The sequence below is a fragment of the Sander lucioperca genome, chromosome 9 (genome assembly GCF_008315115.2).
Source record: "Sander lucioperca isolate FBNREF2018 chromosome 9, SLUC_FBN_1.2, whole genome shotgun sequence".
NCBI lineage: Eukaryota > Metazoa > Chordata > Actinopteri > Perciformes > Percidae > Sander > Sander lucioperca.
Genome location: NC_050181.1, coordinates 34,946,848 through 34,970,861, shown reverse-complemented (window position 1 = coordinate 34,970,861; position 24,014 = coordinate 34,946,848). Strand labels below are relative to the sequence as shown.

Genomic DNA, 24,014 nt, shown 5'->3' with positions numbered 1-24,014 from the left:
GACAGCCCTCTTAGAATTACTCGATAAATGGAAAATGTACACGCATTTGGCACTTGGTGAGTGCTAATTTTGGACTTGTTTACAACATCTGGCTCCTCCCCCCTGCACCCTCTCCCTCTGCAAGCAGGAGTTTCCCAGTCTGCAAGCTTAAAGTAGCCTTCTCATACTATGTGCTGCCAGTCAGCACTTTTCCAGCTGAATGAAAAACCGTATCTCGCTACACCTAAAACATGACCCCCGCACTGGAGTTTGTTGCCGAGCAGATCAGATCAGTGCTACCTTGTGCACTCCCCTCCTGCTTTACTATAAACACTGGCCTGTTCTCACTTGGTTACCATGCTTATCAAACAAAATAACACCCAAGTCATCAGTCCTGCTGCTGAGTAAAGTGGGATTGTGTTTATGGGCCAGAGGGAGAGACTGGGGCTGCTGAGTGCGTGGGTCTGTGAGAGAGAAAGGGTGAGGCAGGGAGGAGATGGTGTGGGCACTTGTTCATACTGTGAGAACCATCAGAGTGACATCACTACTTTCCCACCAGAAATAAAGGCAGGCATTAAAAGGACAGTGGCTGTCCTTGTAACGTAGTTGACGTTGACAACATCACAATGATTGCTGTTGTTTTTTAAAGATTATTTTTTGGGGCATTTTAAGCCTTTATTTGTATAGGACAGCTGAAGACATGAAGGGGGAGAGAGAGGGGGAATGACGAAGTCGAACCTGCGGCCGCGGCGTCGAGGAGTAAACCTCTATATATGGGCGCGCGCTCTACCAGGTGAGCTACCCAGGCGCACACAATGATTGTTGTTGATGTGGATGTTTACCAGGATAAATAGAAACCATAGAGACAGGAGGACCCTGAAGATAGGGCATCGCAAGTCATGTACAGTTTTAAGTGGAGCTGAAGCAACTAATCGGTTAATCAATTAGTCAACAGAAAATTAACGGAAACTATTTCGATCATTTGATTAATCATTTCAGCCGTTTAATCAAGCAAAAAATACCAAATACTTGCTGGCTGCAGTTTCTCCAATGTGAGGATTTGCTGCTTTTCTCCATTTGATTTCATTGTAAACTGAATATCTTTGGGTTTTGGACTGTTGGTTGGACAAAACAAGACATTTAAAAAAACGTCCCCTCGGACTCTCAAACATCATGATGAGCATTCCCCACCATTTACTCGGACTAATCAATTCATCAGAAACAATCCACACATTGAACAATAATGAAAAAGAATGTTATTTGCGGCCCTAACCCTTACAGTAAGAGTAGTAAAAGCAATGCAAGTACAGCCCACAGTGAAGAAGATACAGCTGAGAGGACACGGAGTTGCAGCACCACCCCAGAGCGGCAGGTATGGCCGCTGAGATAAGTGAAGCTGACGGGACCCCACCCAGGCCACTGGCTGCACACTCAGTACAAAGGGAATACTGGGAAATTCAGTGTCCTCTACGCCGGTCTGCAAGACTGCATGATTAGGAATGGCCGAAAGGGTATTCATTATTCCCGTGTTAGCAGACGTTTCCAGGAAAAGCTGCAGGCTTTTGCGAAGATTAATGGAAAGTTGTGTAGATTGAAAATGTGGTGCTACAAGTGACACAACTGTGTGTGTGTGTTTTTTTTTTTCTGTATCACCATGAAAACGTTTCAGGTCAACTTAAAGCCACATACAGTCGGTTCTCGGAATCTGGCAAACTGCACAATCCTGTAAGTACTGTGGCTCGACAGGATAAAAAAAAAAAACAATCCAGCATACTGTCAAACAGTCACACAGTGTCTAGACAGAAGACTAGACTGGACTCATTTCTGCAGGGTTTCTAAATCCTAAATTCATGCGCAATTACTTGAGGCTCATTCCTGTCCAAATAAACTATGAATGATTCCTTGTTTCAAGCACAGACTAGATGGCTGACAAGTTATGCTGCAGGAATGACAAGGCAAACCAGATTATTATGAACTCAATTCGAAAGCACTTAGCTATTAAACTGCTGCACGTCAGGTTAGATAAGGTAAGCACATCCATGAGATAGCAAGCCAAGAAAGTTAATCAGTGTTCTTAAACATGATGATACAGCACAGGATAGTGTGAACACAGCGGACTGCACATACAGTGGCTGTTACTGAAGAGGAGCAGGGACTCCGACTGCCTGACATAATGACAGATAACAGTGATAACAGAGGGGGCGAGTAACATTCTGCTATGTAAGGTTTAAGCAGAAAACATAAAACAATCCCTAGCCGGGCCACCTGTAATTAGCCTCCACTCCACACAGAGCACAGTTCACACACTCATCCACTTGACTAAACGTTGCCTAATTTAGACTTGCAGAGTAATGGTGCAGCAGAGATTCATTGCACATACAAAAAAAAAACAAAAAAAAAAACTTGAAGGCTGTCCTTTTATCCTTTTCCCAAGTTAATAATTAGTTTAATTTATGGATGAATACACATGGAAGGTCACACGCTTTTGGCAGAGGAGTTATGGGCGTTATTTCACATCGTTAAAACAACGGCCAAAACTCTGTCCTTGACTTTTTTGGCCTCTCTCTGCACACCAGTTGAGTCGGGCGGTGAAATATGGCTCCTGGGCTGCTGAGTAGGACATTTTAAGCTAGCACTGTCAGCCATCCTGTTAGCCTATTGTTGAGATGGCTAATTATCAGCTGTGTAATCCGAAATGTGGGTGCAGTGCGATTTTAATGTTATGGGGAATGTAGTGTAAGTGTAGTGTATAACCAAGTGAAGGTTATAATGTATACCTGCAGCAGGTGTAGAGGGGGGGGTTGGCCGGCCTGGGAGCACCAGAATATGACACTGAACACCTTGAGCTTTATTTTGAAAAATATATGCAAGGTGCCCATTTAACATTGAAGGCACATTTACCCACCTCCCTTTCTTCTAAAGCCATCGCTAGACCATTAGTGTAGAGATTCATGCAGACCCCTTGGTGGTCTTTGGGTTTAGGGCGCTGACAACAACCGCAATGTCTACCGTTCGATTCCAGCAAGTGACCTTGTGCACAAAAAAAATTATAAATATGTAAATAAAGTGTTTTTGTAAAAATCCCCAATAAGGCACACAACATGCAACAATAACAAGTAACAACAGAGTAAGGCTGGGCAACATATCAATACTATACCGATATTGTGATACAAGATTAGATATCTTCTTAGATTTTGGATCTTGTAACATTGCATAAGTGTTGTCTTTTCCTGGTTTTACAGGCTGTATTACAGTAAAGTGATGTCATTTTCTAAACTTGCCTTACTTCTAGCTGTTCTATTATTTGCCTTTAACCACTTAGTCATTATATCCATGGTATTTATGATTATTGGTCAAAAATTGTCAAGCCTACAATACCGTTGCGATATCATTATCGAGGTATTTAGTCCAAAATATCGTGATAATAGATTTTCTCCATATCGCCCGGCTCTACAACAGAGAGTCTTGGCCTGGGTTTTCCAGAAGTTTTCATATCAACAGTCTAACTACTGTAATAGCGTAGTGCAGACATAAGCTAAAAACGCACTACACAACAAGGGCCTAATTCACACTTGCACACTACAATGCAAGGGACACATTATGAGAAAGAAGACAAGGAGAAACTGCAAAACGCACATAAGAAAGAATGAAGGGTAAGAACAATAACTGGAATGTTCTGTTTCCATTGATGTAACTGTCAAATGGGGTTTTTTGCATTCCTTCCACAGGAAGGTCCGGAGCTAATGAGACAATTATGTAAAAGTCTGGTGCTCAACGAGTATTTAGACACAACTCCTGGCTTTACACGTTACACACAGCATGCCAAACATCTGGGAGCAACACAAAAACAGACACAAATGGCAGACAGTGGCTCAGTGATATCATTAGTAGCTGGAGTATGCACTAAAAATAGCCAGAAGGTCTGTGTTGTTTCTGGCTACAGTGAAGCTGCTTTCAGCTGAAAACTCCCCCAATAGTAGCAAAGTGTTACTAAACTGACAGCTGGGTGTCATCCAGATTAGCAAGGTCTCTCTGCAGTTTCCACTGAGGTGCCTATGAGACTCTGGTTCCCCCAGTAATGGGCCATTATCAAGCCCAGAGCAGCCCAAAACAAACAGAGGCCTTTGGCAGATAATGCCCTTCAGACGTCACTGCAGACGCACAGTGTGACATGCAGGAGACACAGGCGACCTGCCAGGCTGCGTCTCTCTGCTCTGCCCTCGGAAAACAAACAGCATTGTTTGCAAAAAAAAAAATGCACAAAAGAAAGCTTAGTGAGAGCAGAGTGGAGTTTGCTGGAAATGGATGCAGGGAGTGGGGCAGAGGGCTGTAGGAAAAGATGTGTGCTTTGCGACTGAGACTGAGATAAGAGTGTGTGTGTGTGTGTGTGTGTGTGTGTGTGAGGGAGGGAGAGAGCTGGAGAATGCAAGCTGTGTGTATGTTGCATTTGGTCGCACGCCAGAAATCGGCTGCCGGCGACAGGAACGCCGTAAAACTTAAAGCTATTGTGACTGCTTTGCCTTTTTTTTCGCCTCGGTCTCTCTTCTCTTCTGAAAGCTACTATTCATGACGAAAGCAGGGAGATACTACACAATGGATCTCCGTCTCTCGCCCAACACGGCCCTGCCTATATGGAACAATAAACAAACATATTCAGTCTTTCCAGTCTCCACCCCTGAGCTGGTCCGACTGCATGTTGCTACTACAGCGAGGGTGGAATAGATAGAGAAGGCCAAAGGTCCATCGTAGAGCCCCTCCTCCATGCTGCAGCTGAAGCAGGAAGGGTTAAACAACAGCATGCATGGATGGAATCGTTGATAAAGACCTGGACGTCACACAGCTCATTAGGCAACAACGTAAAGGTCATAAAAGGAGTTTGTTTTTCAAATAAAGAGGAAACGGGATTAGTCAGAGGGTGATATAAATGGGGATGGACTGTGTGTGTGCGTGTGTGTGAGTCAGAAGGTGCCATGTAAGTGGAAATTTGTGATATTTAGGTATAGACACTGTTTAAGGCTAGTAATAACGGTGAGTTAATGAAATATAACGACAATATTTGTCTATTGAATACGCTCACTATGCTTAATGTTATTCCACAGGATCAATAGATTAAGTCCTGTAATAGTCCGGCAATACCTTGCAGTAAAGACAGCATTAAGAAAAATACTCAGAAATCAGTCAGCTGTGAAATCAATAGCAGCTACCAATCCTGGTAAACAGGACAAAGGGATTAGGGGTGGAAAAATGCAGGCTGTATGACTTCCTCTGTCAGGACTGTTGGAGGGAGAGGGAGAGGGAGAGGGAGAGAGAGAGAGAGAGAGAGAGAGAAAATAAATTTTATATAGTGTTAAAGTTTATTCACTAAAATCCCTGCATGTACAGCTGCATTAGGAGGGTCTCTGCCAAGAGAAAACACACCAAACGTATATGTAGTTCTTTGACTCACACTATTGTAAAGCATTTCTATAAAAACATCGGAATATTAATAGGAACAACCGCTCGTATGGCACCAGAATGCCCAAAAGGATGGATATACAGCTCTGCATTAAGGGATTGCAGCATATCTTTGTAGACTACGTGTAGCTGCTTGTAGCTGACGTGACGTGTGCCTCTTCAAATACATCTGAACACATGTCGGGACTCTGAGCAGCAGCTACACAATCACCCTGTGGAAACCACAAGAACTACAGTAGGATTGGTCAGCTTGTGTTTGGCTCCTGTAAGTTTCGGACGCCAGTGGAGTCCGTTGAGAATGAAGACAACATTAAGCACATTGAAGAAAGTCTCAGTAATCTTCTCCTTTTCAGCACCACCAGGACTAGAAAAGCCGTCTCCACTGTTTAACTGTTTAACTGTAACTACAAAATAAGCAATTAGAAGATGCCATCAACTCGGGCAGAACACAGCTCACTCAGTGTTTTCCCTAGGTTTGCAGAGGACTTTGGTGCACATATTTGGCAGGGGGTTTAGGAGTCCTCCTTCATTACATTACATTACATGTCATTACATGTCATTTAGCTGACGCTTTTATCCAAAGCAACTTACAATTGCTATATATGTCAGAGGTTGCACGCCTCTGGAGCAACTAGGGGTTAAGTGTCTTGCACAGGGACACATTGGTTGATGTATTGCATGTGTCATATCCACTGCACCATCACCACCCACCACCCTTCAAGAAAATGTTAGCAATTTCACATCATTTAGGACCGTTATTATTTCCATATCTGTGTCTAAAACAGTGTAAAAACCAGAGCAGATAATAAATAAACAACAAAGACTTGTTAGGCTAGAAATCAAAGGCTAGAAGTCCTCATTGATTTAACATTCATTCGGCTTAGGTGGTCCCCAAAAACGGCTTGGGTGCTGCACCTAAGCCTTATAATAGTGGGGAAAACCCTGCTCTCTCATGACATTATGACCTTATACAACCTTGTATTTATACAAATAATAACTGTAGCTGAATGTGTTTAAATGTGTAGGTGTCCATGTGTGTGTGTGTGTGTGAGTAGATTTGTGCATACACATATTTTTACATCTTTCCTTTGCTTCTGCAGTGCATTTTATTTAAACTTCATTATCTTTACTTTAATCATTGTATACTTTTTCATGTTTTCTATTGTTACTGTATGTCATCTATTTGGCATTGCAATGGCTATGACCCATTAATGCAAAAGAAGCATGATTGAAACAGGAAGAGAAAAGCGAGTCTGCACCTGCATGCCCATTTTCAGAGCGCTCATACCTCCTGTTGCACGAGACATTAGTCAATGTTTTGCCAGCGCCTCATTAAATCCGTGGACAATCGAGAAGCTGTGCTAATGTGCTCACTCCAGTGTGTCGCTCTGAGGGTGACATATATTTGTCTACAAACTGCTGACCTCTGTCTTTGCAGGTCAGAGTTCAACAGACAGGCTGGGACAGTGTAAGTATCGTTTTCTTCCCCCCCCATCCCGAGTGTGAGCAGTTTCTCTTACTTGTGTGTCGTCTCTGTGCTGAACTTAGATAAGGGAAAGAACAGAGGGCTCGATATGAGACAGTTGCACCGGAATCACCTTAAAGTTAATAGTTTCAATAGTCATAAACTACCCCTAACAACAGAGCATCTGTCTATTTAGAACAACAGACAAAGAGGATGGTAGGGCTGCACAATATATCGTTTCTGTATCGTCATCGCGACATTTTTTGTGTTAGTTGAAAGAAAATCTCAGTAGAAAAACTTTACACTACACTACACTTTAAAATGTCTGGGTGCCTGGGTGGGCTTGGTAGAGCGCGCCATATATAGAGGCTCAGTCCTTGACGCAGAGGTCGCGGGTTCGGTTCCAACCTGCGGCACTTTCCTGCATGTCATTCTCCCTCTCTCTTCCCTTTCATGTCTAACCGGCAATTTCCACTGGATGCGTAACGGCTGCGGAACAGCTCCGGAACGTCGACGGAGGTTTCCATTAAAGTCAATGTGTGTATTTCCACTGACTGCGGAACGGCAGTCAGTAGAAATGTTTTACTTTAATGTTTTATGTTTTACGGAATGTTCAATTTGTTCAATAAAAGAATGTTGGAAATGATTTCCTTTCATTTGTTTTATATTCAACAAACAATTTGTTGCATTTTAGCAGAATCCTGAAATCAGCAGAAATGCAGAACTGAGTACACTTTAATATCCGTTTATTTATCGCAAGTAATATCGTTATTGTGATATTCAACGACGTTATCGCATATTTTCCTTACATCGTGCATCCTGTACAGCCTCTCAAATGTGTCACTGTCCTCGTACCTGCACCTGACGCGTGCAGGAAACGGGTGATAACTTCAGGAGTGATGAACGACGAGTCACATGCTGTCTATTAGTGTCTTTATCTATAGCACTTGCTGCGTACAGTCCAGAACCCAATGATCCACCCATTATCTGCAGGAAAAGAGGGACATGTCTGAACAAACAAGGACAGGAATGGCCGGCATGAGATTACTGCATGTGACACCTCGAGAGTTGCTGCATGAGGAGTGAGCCATGCACAAACCCACACACACGCATTCAAGAAACAGGAACAAATTAGTGCAAAGTGTCTACAGATGAAAGTAAATAGTGCTGATGCCTAATTCCTCAAGTTATAGTTGGAAAAATGCAACAGTCACTGTGACAAAAGCACATTCATGACATTATTGGAGTATTGACACAAGTGAAAACAGTATTATCAGAGTTAATATTAACTGATGAATTTGCAAACTGATTAGTTCATGACTACATTATCACGAGCATTTGCTGTGCTACTGTTTCCAAGGCCAGGTGACTGATTATTGATGGCTTTATGAGCGAGTTGAAGGCCTTGGTCATTGAAGAGCAGAAATAAACCAATCAGTGTCATCTCCCATTCCCTTTAAAAGCCAGACGCGTTTGTACCTTGACCTTTGCTTTTTTTTTGATGGCGGATTTGCACCGTAATATTTTTATTTGTAATCTTTTGCATGTTTGTGTGCTGCTGCGTGTCCCTGCTGTGTGTGTGTAACAAGCATAGTGTGTGCGCGCTGTGCGCAAGCCTAGGCGCATTTTACTAATCTGCTGTTAAAATAACAATAAAATGCTGCGTTATTGACTTTAGACCAGGTTTTTGTTGGTCAATGGTGCGATCACTTTCCGCTGCCTCAAGATAGCAATACGCCAAGAATACACCTGAACACACCTCCCTGTAAGATCAGCACGCCCATGGGCGCCCAGATAGGCGCAGGTGCATTTGCTATTTAAACGACGGGAAACTGACAACTGCGTCAGACTTAAACTAGCAAAGACACTGGCGTCAGGCTTTGCGTTGCGCTGCGCTGCGCTGCGCCAGGTGCAAGATAAGGCCCTGAGACTCAAAACAGAAGACTGAACGCATAGAAATGTTCCGAGAAAGAAAAAAAGTATTGGTCATTTACTGGTGCATTAGTATTTGCTCTTATCCATAGAAGATCCAATTAAAGGAGTCTAGAGCTGCAAGGATCAATCGATTAGTTGTCATCTTTTAAAATATCGCCAACTATTTTGTCTGGTTGAAAGAATTCTCTGATTGCAGCTTCCTAAATGTGAATATTTTCTAGTTTCTTCACTCCTCTGTGACATTACATTACATTATGTTACATGTCATTTAGCTGACATTTTATCCAAAGCAACTTACAATTGCTATATATCAGCGGTTGTACGCCTCTGGAGTGTCTCAGGGACACATTGGTTGATGTATCACAGTGGGAAAAGAACCCAGGTCTCCCACACCAAAGGCATGTGTCATATCCACTGCGCCATCACCACACTAAACTGAATATCTTTGAGTTGTGGACTAAACAAGACATTTGAGGACGTCATCTTGGGCTTTTGGGAAACCCTGATCCACATTTTTCATAATTTTACATCACATTTTAAAGACCAAACATCTAAATCGATTAATTGAGAAAATAATCTACAGATTAATCGACAATGAAAATAATCATTATTAAAAAAAGAAAGGTCAACATTGAAGCAGCAGAGGCTAAAATATCCTGACTTTTAGTCCCTAGTAAGGGTCAAGGTCACAAAATGACTGGATCCTACGTTTCCCATAATGCAACTGCAACTAGTTTCTTTCATTAGACACGTCCTGCCTTTTAAATGCCCGCTTCTTTCACATTCCACACCGGCAGTTAACCATGAATGTCTGTACAAAAGTTTGTGCCAATCGGTTAGATGTGTTATTACTGTTATATTATCATATTTCTCAGGATAACTGAAAACTTTGACGTGCTGTTGGCACGACAGGAAAAGTCAGAAGATCACCATAATCATTAGGCTTTATCATCTGTGGAAAATGAATGTCTGAGCAAAAGATATTCCTGGACCAACTGACCGACAGATGGACATTGCCAAACATAGAGCCATGCCGCTAGCATGGCTACACATTTTAGTCAAGTCCCAGCCGTGATAACCAATGACTGATGATGACATCATCAGGGTTATTTTTGTCAAACTTTGGAAAGCTCCCTCTACAAGTCAAAGATTACACTAAACGACTGTTTTCACATGCTGTGTAGTACTCTTTGTGAACTGAACTTCATTGCAGTGCCCCTTTAAGAAGGGAAGCACATGAAAGGATAAATGAAAGAATGCCATCACTGTGTACAACCCAAACAAAATCCCCCCAGAAAGAACCCTGAAGTCACTCAAGATGTTGCATTACGGGGCATTTCATGTGACTCCAGGATTACATTCCAGTCGTGCCACTGAAAGTACTTTTGTTTTTGTTTTTTTTAAACATCTGCAGAGTTACAGAGGCAGAGGAAGCAGAGAGGAAAAGTGGAGACAAACGGAAATTCCCAGAACCCATCTTGCATCACTTAAAAAAAAAATCTTCTAGAAAAACTAATCAAATTAAAGCAAGTCAGATAAATCAAATAGATTCAGTATGGTTACCCGACATTTAGGACAGGGAGGCATGAAATTCGTAGTTAACATACATTAAGAATAAAGGCAGACAGACTCTCAGACAGACGCTTTGACTTACATACAGCCAGATTGACTTACAAACCCCCCCCCCACACACACACACACACACACGGGTCTGAGATACTATTAATCAGAAACCACATGAATAGCTGCTCCTCCCTCCAACTACTGTGACTCCGTTCATCTAACAGTTTCAAAGACCTGTCGGGCGGAGGAAGAGGCTCACTCTGTGGGTCACACTGAGGCCACTTCCTCTGCAGCCCACCCCGAATCCCTTAAAAAATGAGGTTTGCCTCCTCCTCCTCTTCATCCTCCCTTCGTCTCCCTTTACTTCCTCTGCCTTCATGCTCTATCCATTTCTCAAGCACAAGAAGGTCCACTCTGAGGTCACTAGGTCCACCTTGTGTCAGTCAAACAAGTAGTTTTGTTTGTTTTAAATAAGTAACTGTGAACACTGCTTTGGAGTTCAAATCAAGTTTGCAGTTTTAGTCTGCAGGAGAGAATGCTGCTTGGCTAAAGTAGGAAACATCAAACAGAACTCTACTGTGGTAACGTCTTCAACATACAGGGTAGTGTACCAGTGATAGAGTACTCGAATCCTGGACACGGACTTAAATCTGTCTCTAAACTCGTGACTTGACTTGGACCGGCGCACTGATGACTTGGACTTGATTTATGAAATCGGACTCGAACATTCATGAAATAGGACTCGGAAGTTGGATGAAATTTCTGACTAGTTTTGTGTGTAACAGGTCATTAAAATTGAATACGAGATACTGATATATATTTAGTCTATAACTGTTTTTATGCAGGGGCAGGAAGTGTGTCCTCCTGCGACTGTAGTTCATGATGCATGCGCGCCCCCTGCTAATGCTGCGTTCCAGGCAACCCGTAACCCGTGTTTTCACAACCTTCTACCCGTGAAAGTGCCCTGGAACGGCAGTCAAACCCGTAACGTACTACCCGTGAACTCGTACCAGATCGTTGTACTCCGAGTTACACTTTTTGACGTCTCACACACACATAAACAACAATGGCGACCCCTGTTGATGCTGTACAGACGCCGGTGATTAACGGTGAGAAATAGAAATAAATAGACATAAATAGGCAACGTAAAGTAATTCCGCACATTGTAATCAAAACAATACACATACGATTGTGTACTACTACAGGTTATGTTTATTAAATGAAGCCCAAAATATGTCGCCGACTAGAAATCACTAGTTAGCTAACGTCAACGTTAGGTAGCCGCTAGCTAATGTTAACGTTAGGTAGCCTAACCTGAACCCCGCCAACGGCACAATGTTTAGCTAGCCAGCTTTGACGGTGTGCCAAATGTCATTATTTTGATCATCAGACGCACAAATCTGCTGTACATAAACGTAACTAAACATGACTTTCACTCGCGCATGTGAAGTGAGCAGCCACTTGTGCGAGCAGAGCTTGGCTTGCTGACGCGAAGATCATCAGACCAAAGGGTTTGTCATGACTTTGCCTGGAACGCTACCAAGTCGTGAGTCGTGACTTGGAAGTCGTAACTTACGGGCTAAAAATTGTGCCTGGAACGCAGCATTAGTGTTCACATTTGAAGGATGCGGCGGGATGCGCCCCGGGTCCCCGTTCGCATTCACGGATTTTACATCCCCTGCTGGAAAGAGCACTGCTAAATGTTACATTTGTGAACGCACAATTGAGGAGAAGACTTGGACTCGAACGCTGGTAATGGTGACTCGACTTGGACTCGGACTCTTCTTTAGTGACTCGAACTTGGACACTGGCGACTCTGGACTCGACTCGGATTCGAACTCAGGTAATGGTGACTCGACCCTTGGACTTGGAATCAGACTCGAACCCTGGGGACTTGAGACTCGACAGTTCGACTACAACACTGGCGTGTACAGAGACTAAATCATTTCCCCCGAATGGAGTCAGTATGGAATGTCTGAGTTGCAGATTCTGAGGCTGATAGCTCCTGGTAATTTTTTTTCTTGTTCACACAATCAGATAAGTGTCTAGTTTTGCAATAAGAAGCCTGCCCGTGCAGAGGGAACATTGCCTTTTTGTTACAGTCCAGAGAGGTAATAAGTAAGCACAAGGAGCCACTGTACGAGAATCATTCCTGAAGAAAATGTGAGGCCTTGTTCCATCGTGCACCAGAACAGAGCCAATGACTATGAATCATACTCAGACAAAGCCTTGGAGCTCTTTAGATGTGAGCCCATTTGACGGAGTGTGAATGAGGCACCTGATTTTAGCAACTGAGACTGTGGACAAGGAGACAGGCAGTGGTTGTGCATCTCTCAGGGCACCTGTTTCTGCTTGTTTGAAACACAGTAACATAGTGTGGCATCGGACAAAAACTTTGGGGCCCCGAGGACTTTGAGGCAACAAAAGGGGGTGCAGTCTCTCCTCACAGACACTTGTGAGTCGCTGATGCGAGCCCCCATTACACAGGTGTCGAGCTCTTTTCCAGAGTCCCAACTAGGCCTCAATGAGGAAGCACGCACGCACACACACACACGCACGCACGCAGGCACACACACACACACACACACACACCTTTGTTTGGGATACCAGTAAACTTCCCCATAGACTCATTAAGGGACTCATAAAGGGCACTAAAAAAATGAAAGAATCCATCAAAGTGTCACTGTTTCTCCATTCTGCACGCACACACACACACACACACACACACACACACACTGTATTTGTACTTGTAATTGGAGCCTTTAGGTTAAATGCATGCATCTGCTGCATCTTAAACTTTTTTCCATTTAGTTGAAAAGCACACTCTGCTGAAAAAACACTGTCAACATATGTATTCGCAACCATTCCTGTTCTTCATTACATGTCTGACAGGAAACGTGTTGTAGCCAGCTGGACTCTCTCTTCCCCTGAGACAGGATATGCCCATATTTGGGCTATGGTCTTATGAAATGCGGTGTACTGTATGTCAGAGGAAATAACATAAGTGAGGAGAGTTTTTGTCCTCACATAAGGTGCGTCTTCCTGTGAGTGGGAGTACTTCAAAAGCACTTTGCCCAGGCCAACCAAACAGAAGGATTGGCTTTATATTACATTCCTACAAATTGGACTACACAGGAAACTTTGGACTACAATGTCATCACACGTGCAAAGTCTCTCGTAGACATTAGGTTTCATTTATCCTCAAATGCATGCATGGACAAAAGTATACGTATACAGGGTGCAGGTAATTTATAGGGAAAACATTCTGAGGAAATATGTTTTCATATTGTGTCAACCAAGACAAACCTAACTCTAACCCTAACCCTTTTAACAATATTTGAGGGCTCTTTCTTTTTTATAGATAGTAGAGACAGATAGAAAAGAGGGGAGACAGAGGGGATGACATGCAGCAAAGGCCCGCAGGTCGGATTCAAACACACACACACACACACACGCGCACATGCACACACACGCCATTCATGTGGTTCAGAAACCACATGAATGGCTGCTCCTCCCTAGTACCACTGTGACTGCGTTCAACGGTTTCAAAGGCACATAAAAAGAAAGAAACCACTGCTGTGAGAGAGCTGAGGAGCGGCAACGAGACGGCCATCCTGTCTGAGGCAGACATGGAGCTCATGTGTATGCTCGCTCCGTTCAGTGAGGAAAATGTCTGACCATCTCCATGACTGCCCCAATCCAGGCCAAATAACACGTCAGATGCGAGTGACCTGCGAGTTATTTGTGGGATGGATTTTGATGGCTGGTACACAGCCCTCACACATCTTTACTTGGCCTCTGCCCAGAACCCATGCTGCAAAGAACTGTGTTTCCTGGACAAAAATGACAGTGAGATAAGAGCTTTTTCCATAAAAGCTAACTTCTTTTTTTTATTAAATAGGTTTTAACATGAACTCATAACTTTGAATTTTCATCATTTAAACCACAACATGGGCAATTTGGTTTGACGGACATTACAGTAAAGCATGTAATATAAGTATAGAAAGGATCACAAGAAGCATGGACAAGTGAAGGTGTTGTTAAACCAATGGGGATTTATATTAATGAAAACGGTACCTAATAAATTGGCATCCAAGCTAAACCACACGCATGCTAGCTTATTTTTATTTTTATTTTTTTTTAAATAGGTTTACTCACGCACACACTATGTGAGCTGTCTGACAGGACTAATAACGGACTCCCAGCGCAGGTGTAACACACACAACTCACTCTCTCTCTCTCTCTCTGCAGGAAAAGGCCTCTCTCTCTCTCTCTCTCTCTCTCTCACACACACACACACACACACACACACACACACACTCTCTCTCATGAGAATAAACAGAAAAGACTAAGTGTAATAGAAACGTTTAATAATCTAAATAAAATATGTTTGAACCACCTGGCAGTGACAGATGGTGTGTGTGTGTGTGTGTGTGTGTGTGTGTGTGTGTGTGTGTGTGTGTGTGTGTTTTAACTAATAGCCAGTCAGAGGGCACCGCCATGTGGCAGAAACAAGGTACTGCAGATTGGTGGATGATAACTACCAGGGCTGCTTGATTATGGGGAAAAAAAAAAAAATCAGGATCACAATTATTTTGGTCAATACTGAAATCACAATTATTTAACATGATTACTCATTGACTTTTGGAAAGGTGTTGCATTTATTGAACTGAATACCTTTCCCATTGAACCCTTTTACATTCAGAACACAAGACAAAATAAGCGTTTACTTGCAAAATGTAATGTGCAAAATAATAGTTCTCGATTACACTGTTTTTGTGATCGTTGGGAGCCTAAAGCCCAAACAAAGTTGGATTAATTGCACAGCCCTTACACTGTAACTAGGCTACCGTGTTATTCTATGACTGTGCCAAACATTGTGGTGATATAACAGCATTTAGTAGTTTGCTTTCTTCTACTTAAACCTGGTAAAACAGCTCGTTATTATTCATAAAATATGTAAACACCAAACACTGTTTTCATGCTGAATATATTGAGAACGTATCACATAGAGCACCATTTTGTTCCTCTCTACTGCTCGAGGGGCTGGCTTCAAATGATGTACAGTATTACACACACACACACACACACACACAGCTCTCAAAGCAGAAACCACAAAATGTGCTTCAAGATCTGATGTTCTGTCAGAGACACACCGTTCATTTGTTCCTACAGATGGCTGTCAATTCAGTTTTTCTTGAAGATTTTCTGATGAATTATTTCATCTACAAATCATCAGAAAACAACATAAACAACGCCTCTCACAGTGTCACCGAGGTCAAGGCATCTTCAAATGGCTTGTTTTGTTCGAGCAACAGTCCCAAACTAAAAACCTGACTGAATCTACAATTAAATATGAAATGGGCCTTTTTTCACAGAAACATTTTTTGAGTAATCGCAGTAGGAAAAGCCCAGGTGTAATTAATAAAAGTTAAGACAGTTGAATTTTTTTTGGCTGCTTCAGATTCAGGGTGCTGGTGTTGTGCGTGCTGACTCACTGTCTCACAGTCAGCACTTTTACTTGAATAGAAGAGCCATCGTTAATGTTTTTAGTATCACCCGGGCTGCTATGACAAGTCAAAATATCTGCTGTGAAAAAGGCCCATGGAGTCAAAGCCAATCCTCCCATTTAACCCTCATGTTGTCCTCGGGTCATATTTGACCCATTCTCAAAACTTCTATATCAGAAATATGGGTTTCTCTTTAACCAAATTACTCAAAAAATGAAGTACAATTGCAAGTACTTGATTACTACTTTCACTGAATTGTGGGTATTCAATTTTATAGCATTTGAAAAAAAATTAAATGGTTTCAAAACCTGACTAAACTTTGACATACACACGTCTGTGATTCTCCACCAACATACGTTCCTCTAATATTAGTCCAAATCATTCATCATTTCAAAATTAGGTATAATCTCCTATAAATGAGATTTATTGACCATGAATTCCAAATATATGTGCTATTGGTAATAAGTTGGGGTTAGTGAAAAATAGCACAGAAAACGTGAAAAAAAGTGCCAAAAACATTGAAAAAAGTGGTGAAAAAAAGTGCCAAAAACATTGAAAAAAGTGCAAAAATAAGTGAAAAAAACATTGAACAAAAATGACGAAAAAAAGTGACAAAAACGTCAGAAAATGTGTCAAAAATATTTAAAAAAAAAAAAAAAAAACAATCAAAAGAAAGTGTGACTTTTCCACATTTAGCATGTGGAAAATGACAAGTACAGTGAGGAAAATAAGTATTTTAACACCCTGCTATTTTGCAAGTTCTCCCACTTAGAAATCATGGAGGGGTCTGAAATTGTCATCGTAGGTGCATGTCCACTGTGAGAGACATAATCTAAAAAAAAAAATTCCAGAAATCACAATGTATGATTTTTTAACTATTTATTTGTATGATACAGCTGCAAATAAGTATTTGAACACCTGTCTATCAGCTAGAATTCTGACCCTCAAAGACCTGTTAGTCTGCCTTTAAAATGTCCACCTCCACTCCATTTATTATCCTAAATTAGATGCACCTGTTTGAGGTCGTTAGCTGCATAAAGACACCTGTCCACCCCATACAATCAGTAAGAATCCAACTACTAACATGGCCAAGACCAAAGAGCTGTCCAAAGACACTAGAGACAAAATTGTACACCTCCACAAGGCTGGAAAGGGCTACGGGGAAATTGCCAAGCAGCTTGGTGAAAAAAGGTCCACTGTTGGAGCAATCATTAGAAAATGGAAGAAGCTAAACATGACTGTCAGTCTCCCTCGGACTGGGGCTCCATGCAAGATCTCACCTCGTGGGGTCTCAATGATCCTAAGAAAGGTGAGAAATCAGCCCAGAACTACACGGGAGGAGCTGGTCAATGACCTGAAAAGAGCTGGGACCACCGTTTCCAAGGTTACTGTTGGTAATACACTAAGACGTCATGGTTTGAAATCATGCATGGCACGGAAGGTTCCCCTGCTTAAACCAGCACATGTCAATGACCATTTGGATGATCCAGAGGAGTCATGGGAGAAAGTCATGTGGTCAGATGAGACCAAAATAGAACTTTTTGGTCATAATTCCACTAACCGTGTTTGGAGGAAGAAGAATGATGAGTACCATCCCAAGAACACCATCCCTACTGTGAAGCATGGGGGTGGTAGCATCATGCTTTGGGGGTGTTTTTCTGCACATGGGACAGGGCGACTGCACTGTATTAAGGAGAGGATGACCTGTATTGCGAGATTTTGGGGAACAACCTCCTTCCCTCAGTTAGAGCATTGAAGATGGGTCGAGGCTGGGTCTTCCAACATGACAATGACCCGAAGCACACAGCCAGGATAACCAAGGAGTGGCTCTGTAAGAAGCATATCAAGGTTCTGGCGTGGCCTAGCCAGTCTCCAGACCTAAACCCAATAGCGAATCTTTGGAGGGAGCTCAAACTCCGTGTTTCTCAGCGACAGCCCAGAAACCTGACTGATCTAGAGAAGATCTGTGTGGAGGAGTGGGCCAAAATCCCTCCTGCAGTGTGTGCAAACCTGGTGAAAAACTACAGGAAACGTTTGACCTCTGTAATTGCAAACAAAGGCTACTGTACCAAATATTAACATTGATTTTCTCAGGTGTTCAAATACTTATTTGCAGCTGTATCATACAAATAAATAGTTAAAAAATCATACATTGTGATTTCTGGATTTTTTTTTTTTAGATTATGTCTCTCACAGTGGACATGCACCTACGATGACAATTTCAGACCCCTCCATGATTTCTAAGTGGGAGAACTTGCAAAATAGCAGGGTGTTCAAATACTTATTTTCCTCACTGTAACTGATTATAAAAGCTGTTGGAGAATCATTTTCTGTTGAACGACTATTAAATCAATTGTCCTATCATTTCCGTACTGGTTGGAAAATTGACATTTCTTTGCTTCTGAATTGAAAATATGGTGCTGATAAGATAAGCCTTTATTGTCTCCTATAGGAGACATTCATCTTGGTTCTACTGTCTACAAACACTACATTACCTATTGTTTACATTTGTGTGAAATAGTGAAACATTTTATTATATTATCAGGCTATATTACCAACACATCTGCCTGTAAACTTCACACCTTGAAGTTGCTCACGAATGCTCACAAGCAGTCAACTTCTCAGCTCATTGACTAACCTTGACAGTTTGAGGGACAGTTTGCAAATCTAACCTCAGATCAGTGTCTACGAGGAACTTCAACCTTGGACAGAGTTTACACTCTAAACACACCTGCCTTATCTGCTTCCTGCTCTCTGTCCAATCAGAGTTGAGGATGCTTCTTTCCTGCGGCTGTCACCCTACTGAACTCTATATTCTACTGCTCTTCATACTATTCATCCTGTACATACACTTATTCTTACTACTCTTCTAATGTTACCACACTGCACATATCTGTACATACTGCACATATCTGTCTACATGGTTCATTCAGAATATCCATATTTATTCTGTTTTTCTTATTATATATTCTACTAATACACTGCATATATCTATATTATTCTTACTACTAGTATAATGTCACTGCTACTACATTGCACATATATGTACATGTTGTTCATATTACATAGCCATATTTATTCTGCTCTTATAACTTTATAATATAATTATATATATTTCTTGTCCTGCCGATACACCACCTGTCTATACTTTGGATATCACATTGCACTTTTCTGCTTTTTTGCACTTCTGGTTAGATGCAAACTGCATTTCGTTGTCTCTGTACTTGTACTCTGCACAATGACAATGAAGTTGAATCTAATCTAATATAAAGAGTCGTGTGCAGTGTTGGCAGCAAACTGAGGCCTTCTGAACAACCTGAACCCAAAAAAAAAATTAAGCCTTGTGCGTTTGTAATCAATCGTGGAGCTGGTTTTAAGCTACTATTCCGCAATGGAAGGCTTTCTTTTTCTTTTTTTCTTAATATGCATGCACAATTAAATTTGTTATGTGTTAAATGTAGTTATTTTATGCAGTATTACAGGTCACTAAAATCATGACATGTGATTGGTCGATAGTTGTCAGTAGGGCTGGGCAATATATCGATATTTTATCGATATCGATATATGAGGCTAGATATCGTTATATGACACAAGTGTTGTCTTTTCCTGGTTTTAAAGGCTGAATTACAGTAAAGTGATGTACTTTTCTGATCTTACCAGACTGTTCTAGCTCTTCTATTTGCCTTTACCCACTTAGTCATTCTCTCTACATACCATTACTGATGATTATTTATCTCAAATGTAATTGTGTAAATATTTTGTGAAAGCACCAATAGTCAACCCTACAATATCATCACAATCAAAATCGAGGTATCTGGTTAAAAATATCGTGAAATCTGATTTATCTTCATATCGCCCAGCCCTTGTTGTGGTATAATAAAAATTTTAAAAAAATGCAGCTAAGATGTATCACGAATAATGTATAATGCTCAATATCGCTCCACAGCTTTAAAAAAAACAACAATTTACTTCATTCGAAAACAATTGAAAGGAAATTCACGTGCTGACAGACTCAAAATGCCGTTGTTGCTCATTCCAACCACAAGCTGTTGTTTTGCACATATAAGATGCATGCGCTTAGAACCCACATGCGGGTTTCACTCTAGACTCTGATAACTTTCACAAAAAAAAAAGAAATTCCTCCAAAAGCATGTTTTCCTTTAGAGAGGCATTTTGGATTTCTGTGTTAGATCATAACATGCTATCACAGGCCCCCAGCGCTTGGTAGGCGACGGCAAGTCCCAACAGACCCTAGGCTGTCATGAGTTATAGCTTAAAAGGGGCTGTAGTCCAAATACTGGAGGGAAAAAAAAACACGTGGCTCTCACAGACCGTTCCCCAATTCGTGAAACTAGCTATTTGTTTTTATTTGTTTGCTGCTATATTAATGTTCTAAATGTCGAGTACAGCCCCTTTAGATATCTTCCCCCCCCCAAAAAAAAAAAAAAGCCAGTGAAAGGTGGGAGAGAGATGGGGGATGACACGCAGCAAAGGGCCGCAGGTCGGTACGCAACCGGTAGGAATCGGACCAGATTAGAACGCAAATTTCGGTTCCTCATTTTGGTTATAAAATAGTTAGCGCACTATAGCTGTAGAGGTGCAAATTTGAGCTAATCAAAACAAAAAAGACAGATTAGCTGATAATGAAAAGAAATTGCTATTGCATTTGCCCTGGTTGTTGGGTTTCAAAACATTCGATACAAACCTTTAACCAATCAAAAATGTGTCTGATGATTTCTAACCCGAACCACAGTACAGACTTTTTTTGAGATTTGAGAATATTGTATGGCAGCTCTGTAGCTGTGAGGAGGAAGTTGTAGTAATACAGCATTCCATGGTGGATTATAGCGCTCCTTGTTTGGGTGGAGACGCCGGTTCTACTAGGGTTGCACGATACTGACATAATGTGATATTGCGATATTGATTATGAATATTGCGATATCGATATTAATTTCGATATTTTTACACATATGTAAAATTATAAAAGTTACGGGGAAACGCATCAAAACAGATTCACAGCAAATACAACACAAGGTTTATTTCAACTTGGACTGGTCCAACATGAATGAATAAATAAATAAATAAATAAATAAATAAATAAATAAGGACCATGTCTACAGAACAGGACATGTTTTACTGGTTGGACAGTATAAAATAAATAAATAAATAAAGAGAACAGGACACAACTTTTCTTTCTCTTCTCTGATTCATTCCGTTTAGTTGTCTCTATTTCTTCACTCACACTGTCACTCTGTCGAAATATGCACCCACGTGGTACGCTCCATAAGGTTTGTCACGTAGTGGCCCTGTGCGCTGACGTGTAATAACATGTGCAGGTGGCACAGTAACTGGCCAATGAAACATGATCATTGTAGCGTTTTTTTAAGCGGGCTCTAAATCAAACACAACTAAGCCACACAGTCAACGGACGGGACACAGTGCTCCACAAAATAAACTAAATATTGCATACTTAGACACTTTCGATATAATTTTGCGCAACGTGACATCGCGATAACAATAGAGTCGATATATCATGCACCCCTAGGTTCTACTTGCCTGTCTGTCAGCTGTCTCCTCCGCTCGGACTGACAAAGCTTCAGTGCAAAGGCAGAGGGGGGAGCAGAGGGAAACTGAGAGCCATGACGACGCATCGCAATAGAATAGAATAGAATAGAATAGAATGCCTTTTATTGTCATTATATACATGTACAACGAGATTGAAGCAACCCCTTTTCCAGTGTCAACATGTAACAATAAATAACAATAAGTAACAATAAAATAAGTAGTGCAAAAGAAAAAAAGGGGGGTAAGGTGCACAGTTCTGAGACGCTACATACATATATAAAAATAGAAAGATAAATATGGTGTGTATACAGTGTGAAATAATGATATTGCACAGTAATGAAATTGCACAGAATTATCAGTGTTATCAAAAGTATTAAATATTACATTTTGCACAGTAGGTGGGTAGAAGAAAGTCCGGGGGTTGGGGGGGTAAGACTGTGAAGTGAAGTCATGGCATGTGTGTCAATCAAAAACACCTGACACATTTGCGGGGGGTATGAGGGGAAATAAGGTCGGTCCTTTCCTACCTTTCTTACCTATCTGAGATGGTTGCTATGACAACGCTTCCTGCTTGGCGTTGCGTAAGTGTACATCTTGAGTTTGATGTTAACCTGATTAGTACATGAGCGCTAACAGCGCCTTGTACTTCCTGAAGCAGCCGGCAGCTCAAAAATCTACCGTCTCCCCTCACCTTCGTGCCTAGAACAGATACGGTCACTGTCAGGTGAAAACCCTGTATGTCTTAAAAAAAAAAAAAAAAAAAAAAGAAAGAAAAATGAAATAAAAGGCTAATTTGAAAACATTTTATTGAGCCATTTTTCTCAAACAAAGTCAGACAAAATCACCTTCGTCACTGTTGAAATATTTGTAAAACCCACAGACAGATGTTAAGAGTGAACAATAGCATTGGTTTATGGAGAGAAAAAAATAATCGAATGATGTAAGGTTTCTGCCCGACAGCGAAGATATGTTGCTGAGTTGGTCTATTGTAAAGCCAATACAAAAAGGATTTAGTAAGCAAGCATGAAAGCAAGGAATTCTGCTGCTAAACCAACAGATGGGTGTCACTAGTCCTCTCAGTACATCTGCTCCTGGGTACGATGGAATTCACTGTGGGCTAGGCTGTGTGACTACCAACACACACAATGCAGAGCATGCACAGACACAGACACACACACACACACACACACACACACACACACACACACACACAAACACCAATAATGTCTGTTTTTGGCTAGTCGGGATCAACAGAAGTACATTTCCAGGATAATATTCAGTTTACTTAGCCTTGGATGCCAGCCAAACTTAACCCCGCCCACAACATTTGAGGTCGGGAAGTTCGGTCTGGACTTGATCCGTTGTGGAGCATTTATGCTCGAGCCAGAGCTGTTCGGACCAATCAAATTGCCAGGGCGGGCTTTATACGATGATGGACAGATGATCAACAGTAACGTAATCAACCACGTCACCAAAGAGCGCTCCGAAGACACGCGTCTGTTATAGAAGATATAGACAGCGCATTCATTTTGAAAGAGGAACAGAGAACCGCGATCACGTATAGTATACACGTTGCCACGCCCGTCTGCACGACACGGAAACTTCCACCTCTGCCTTTGCTCTGTCGAAGCCTGCCTTTGACTTGCAGCTTCTGTGACGTCTGTCTCCGTCGCTCTGATTGGTTGGAGGTCTATCCAATTGAGTGCAGAGGCATATCCTTTCCTGGTTCGGTCGAAACACGCCCCTTAATCACAGCCCAATGGAGCACTATCAGAATCATATTCTGACTAGAATCGGAGTATGACAACATCAGGCTACAGTTTACTATCTATGACCCCCCCCCAAAAAAAAACAAAAAAAAAAAAACATCAAATTATCTCATTTGACAGGCTGGAACCAACAGATGTTTGGATTTTTTTTCCAATATAAATGAATACAGTGATTAATCTAAATAGCTGTTAAGCAACTTAGCAACAAACTAGGTTCCAGCTTCTTAAATGGGAGGATTGGCTTTGACTCCATGGGCCTTTTTCACAGCAGATATTTTGACTTGTCATAGCAGCCCGGGTGATACTAAAAACATTAACGATGGCTCTTCTATTCAAGTAAAAGTGCTGACTGTGAGACAGTGAGTCAGCACGCACAACACCAGCACCCTGAATCTGAAGCAGCCAAAAAAAAATTCAACCGTCTTAACTTTTATTAATTACACCTGGGCTTTTCCTACTGCGATTACTCAAAAAATGTTTCTGTGAAAAAAGGCCCATTTCATATTTAATTGTAGATTCAGTCAGGTTTTTAGTTTGGGACTGTTGCTCGAACAAAACAAGCCATTTGAAGATGCCTTGACCTCGGTGACACTGTGAGAGGCGTTGTTTATGTTGTTTTCTGATGATTTGTAGGTGAAATAATTCATCAAAAAATCTTCAAGAAAAACTGAATTGACAGATAAATTGAATGAAAATAATCATTAGCTGCAAAAATGTAGAAGTCAAAAATGTAGAAGTCAAAGAGAAAACATGGTTCAGTCTAGCTTCATAGGG

General features: G+C 41.5%; 1 protein-coding gene across 3 annotated transcripts in view; it reads right to left on the bottom strand.

Annotated features, from left to right (window-relative positions):
• Positions 1-24,014, bottom strand: part of gng12a (guanine nucleotide binding protein (G protein), gamma 12a) — a 36,838-nt gene that overhangs the window by 9,305 nt on the left and 3,519 nt on the right. The window contains exons 1-2 of one of the 3 annotated variants that reach the window (XM_031298007.1): positions 11,696-11,702; positions 1,451-1,456 (exon numbers count right to left, since the gene is read on the bottom strand). The exons of 1 other annotated variant lie outside the window; for it this stretch is intronic. The gene's annotated coding sequence lies outside the window, so the exon portion shown is untranslated. Of the gene's footprint in view, positions 1-1,450; positions 1,457-11,668; positions 11,674-11,695; positions 11,703-24,014 lie in introns of those variants that run through there. One more of the 3 variants, XM_031298006.1, reaches the window with a different exon arrangement.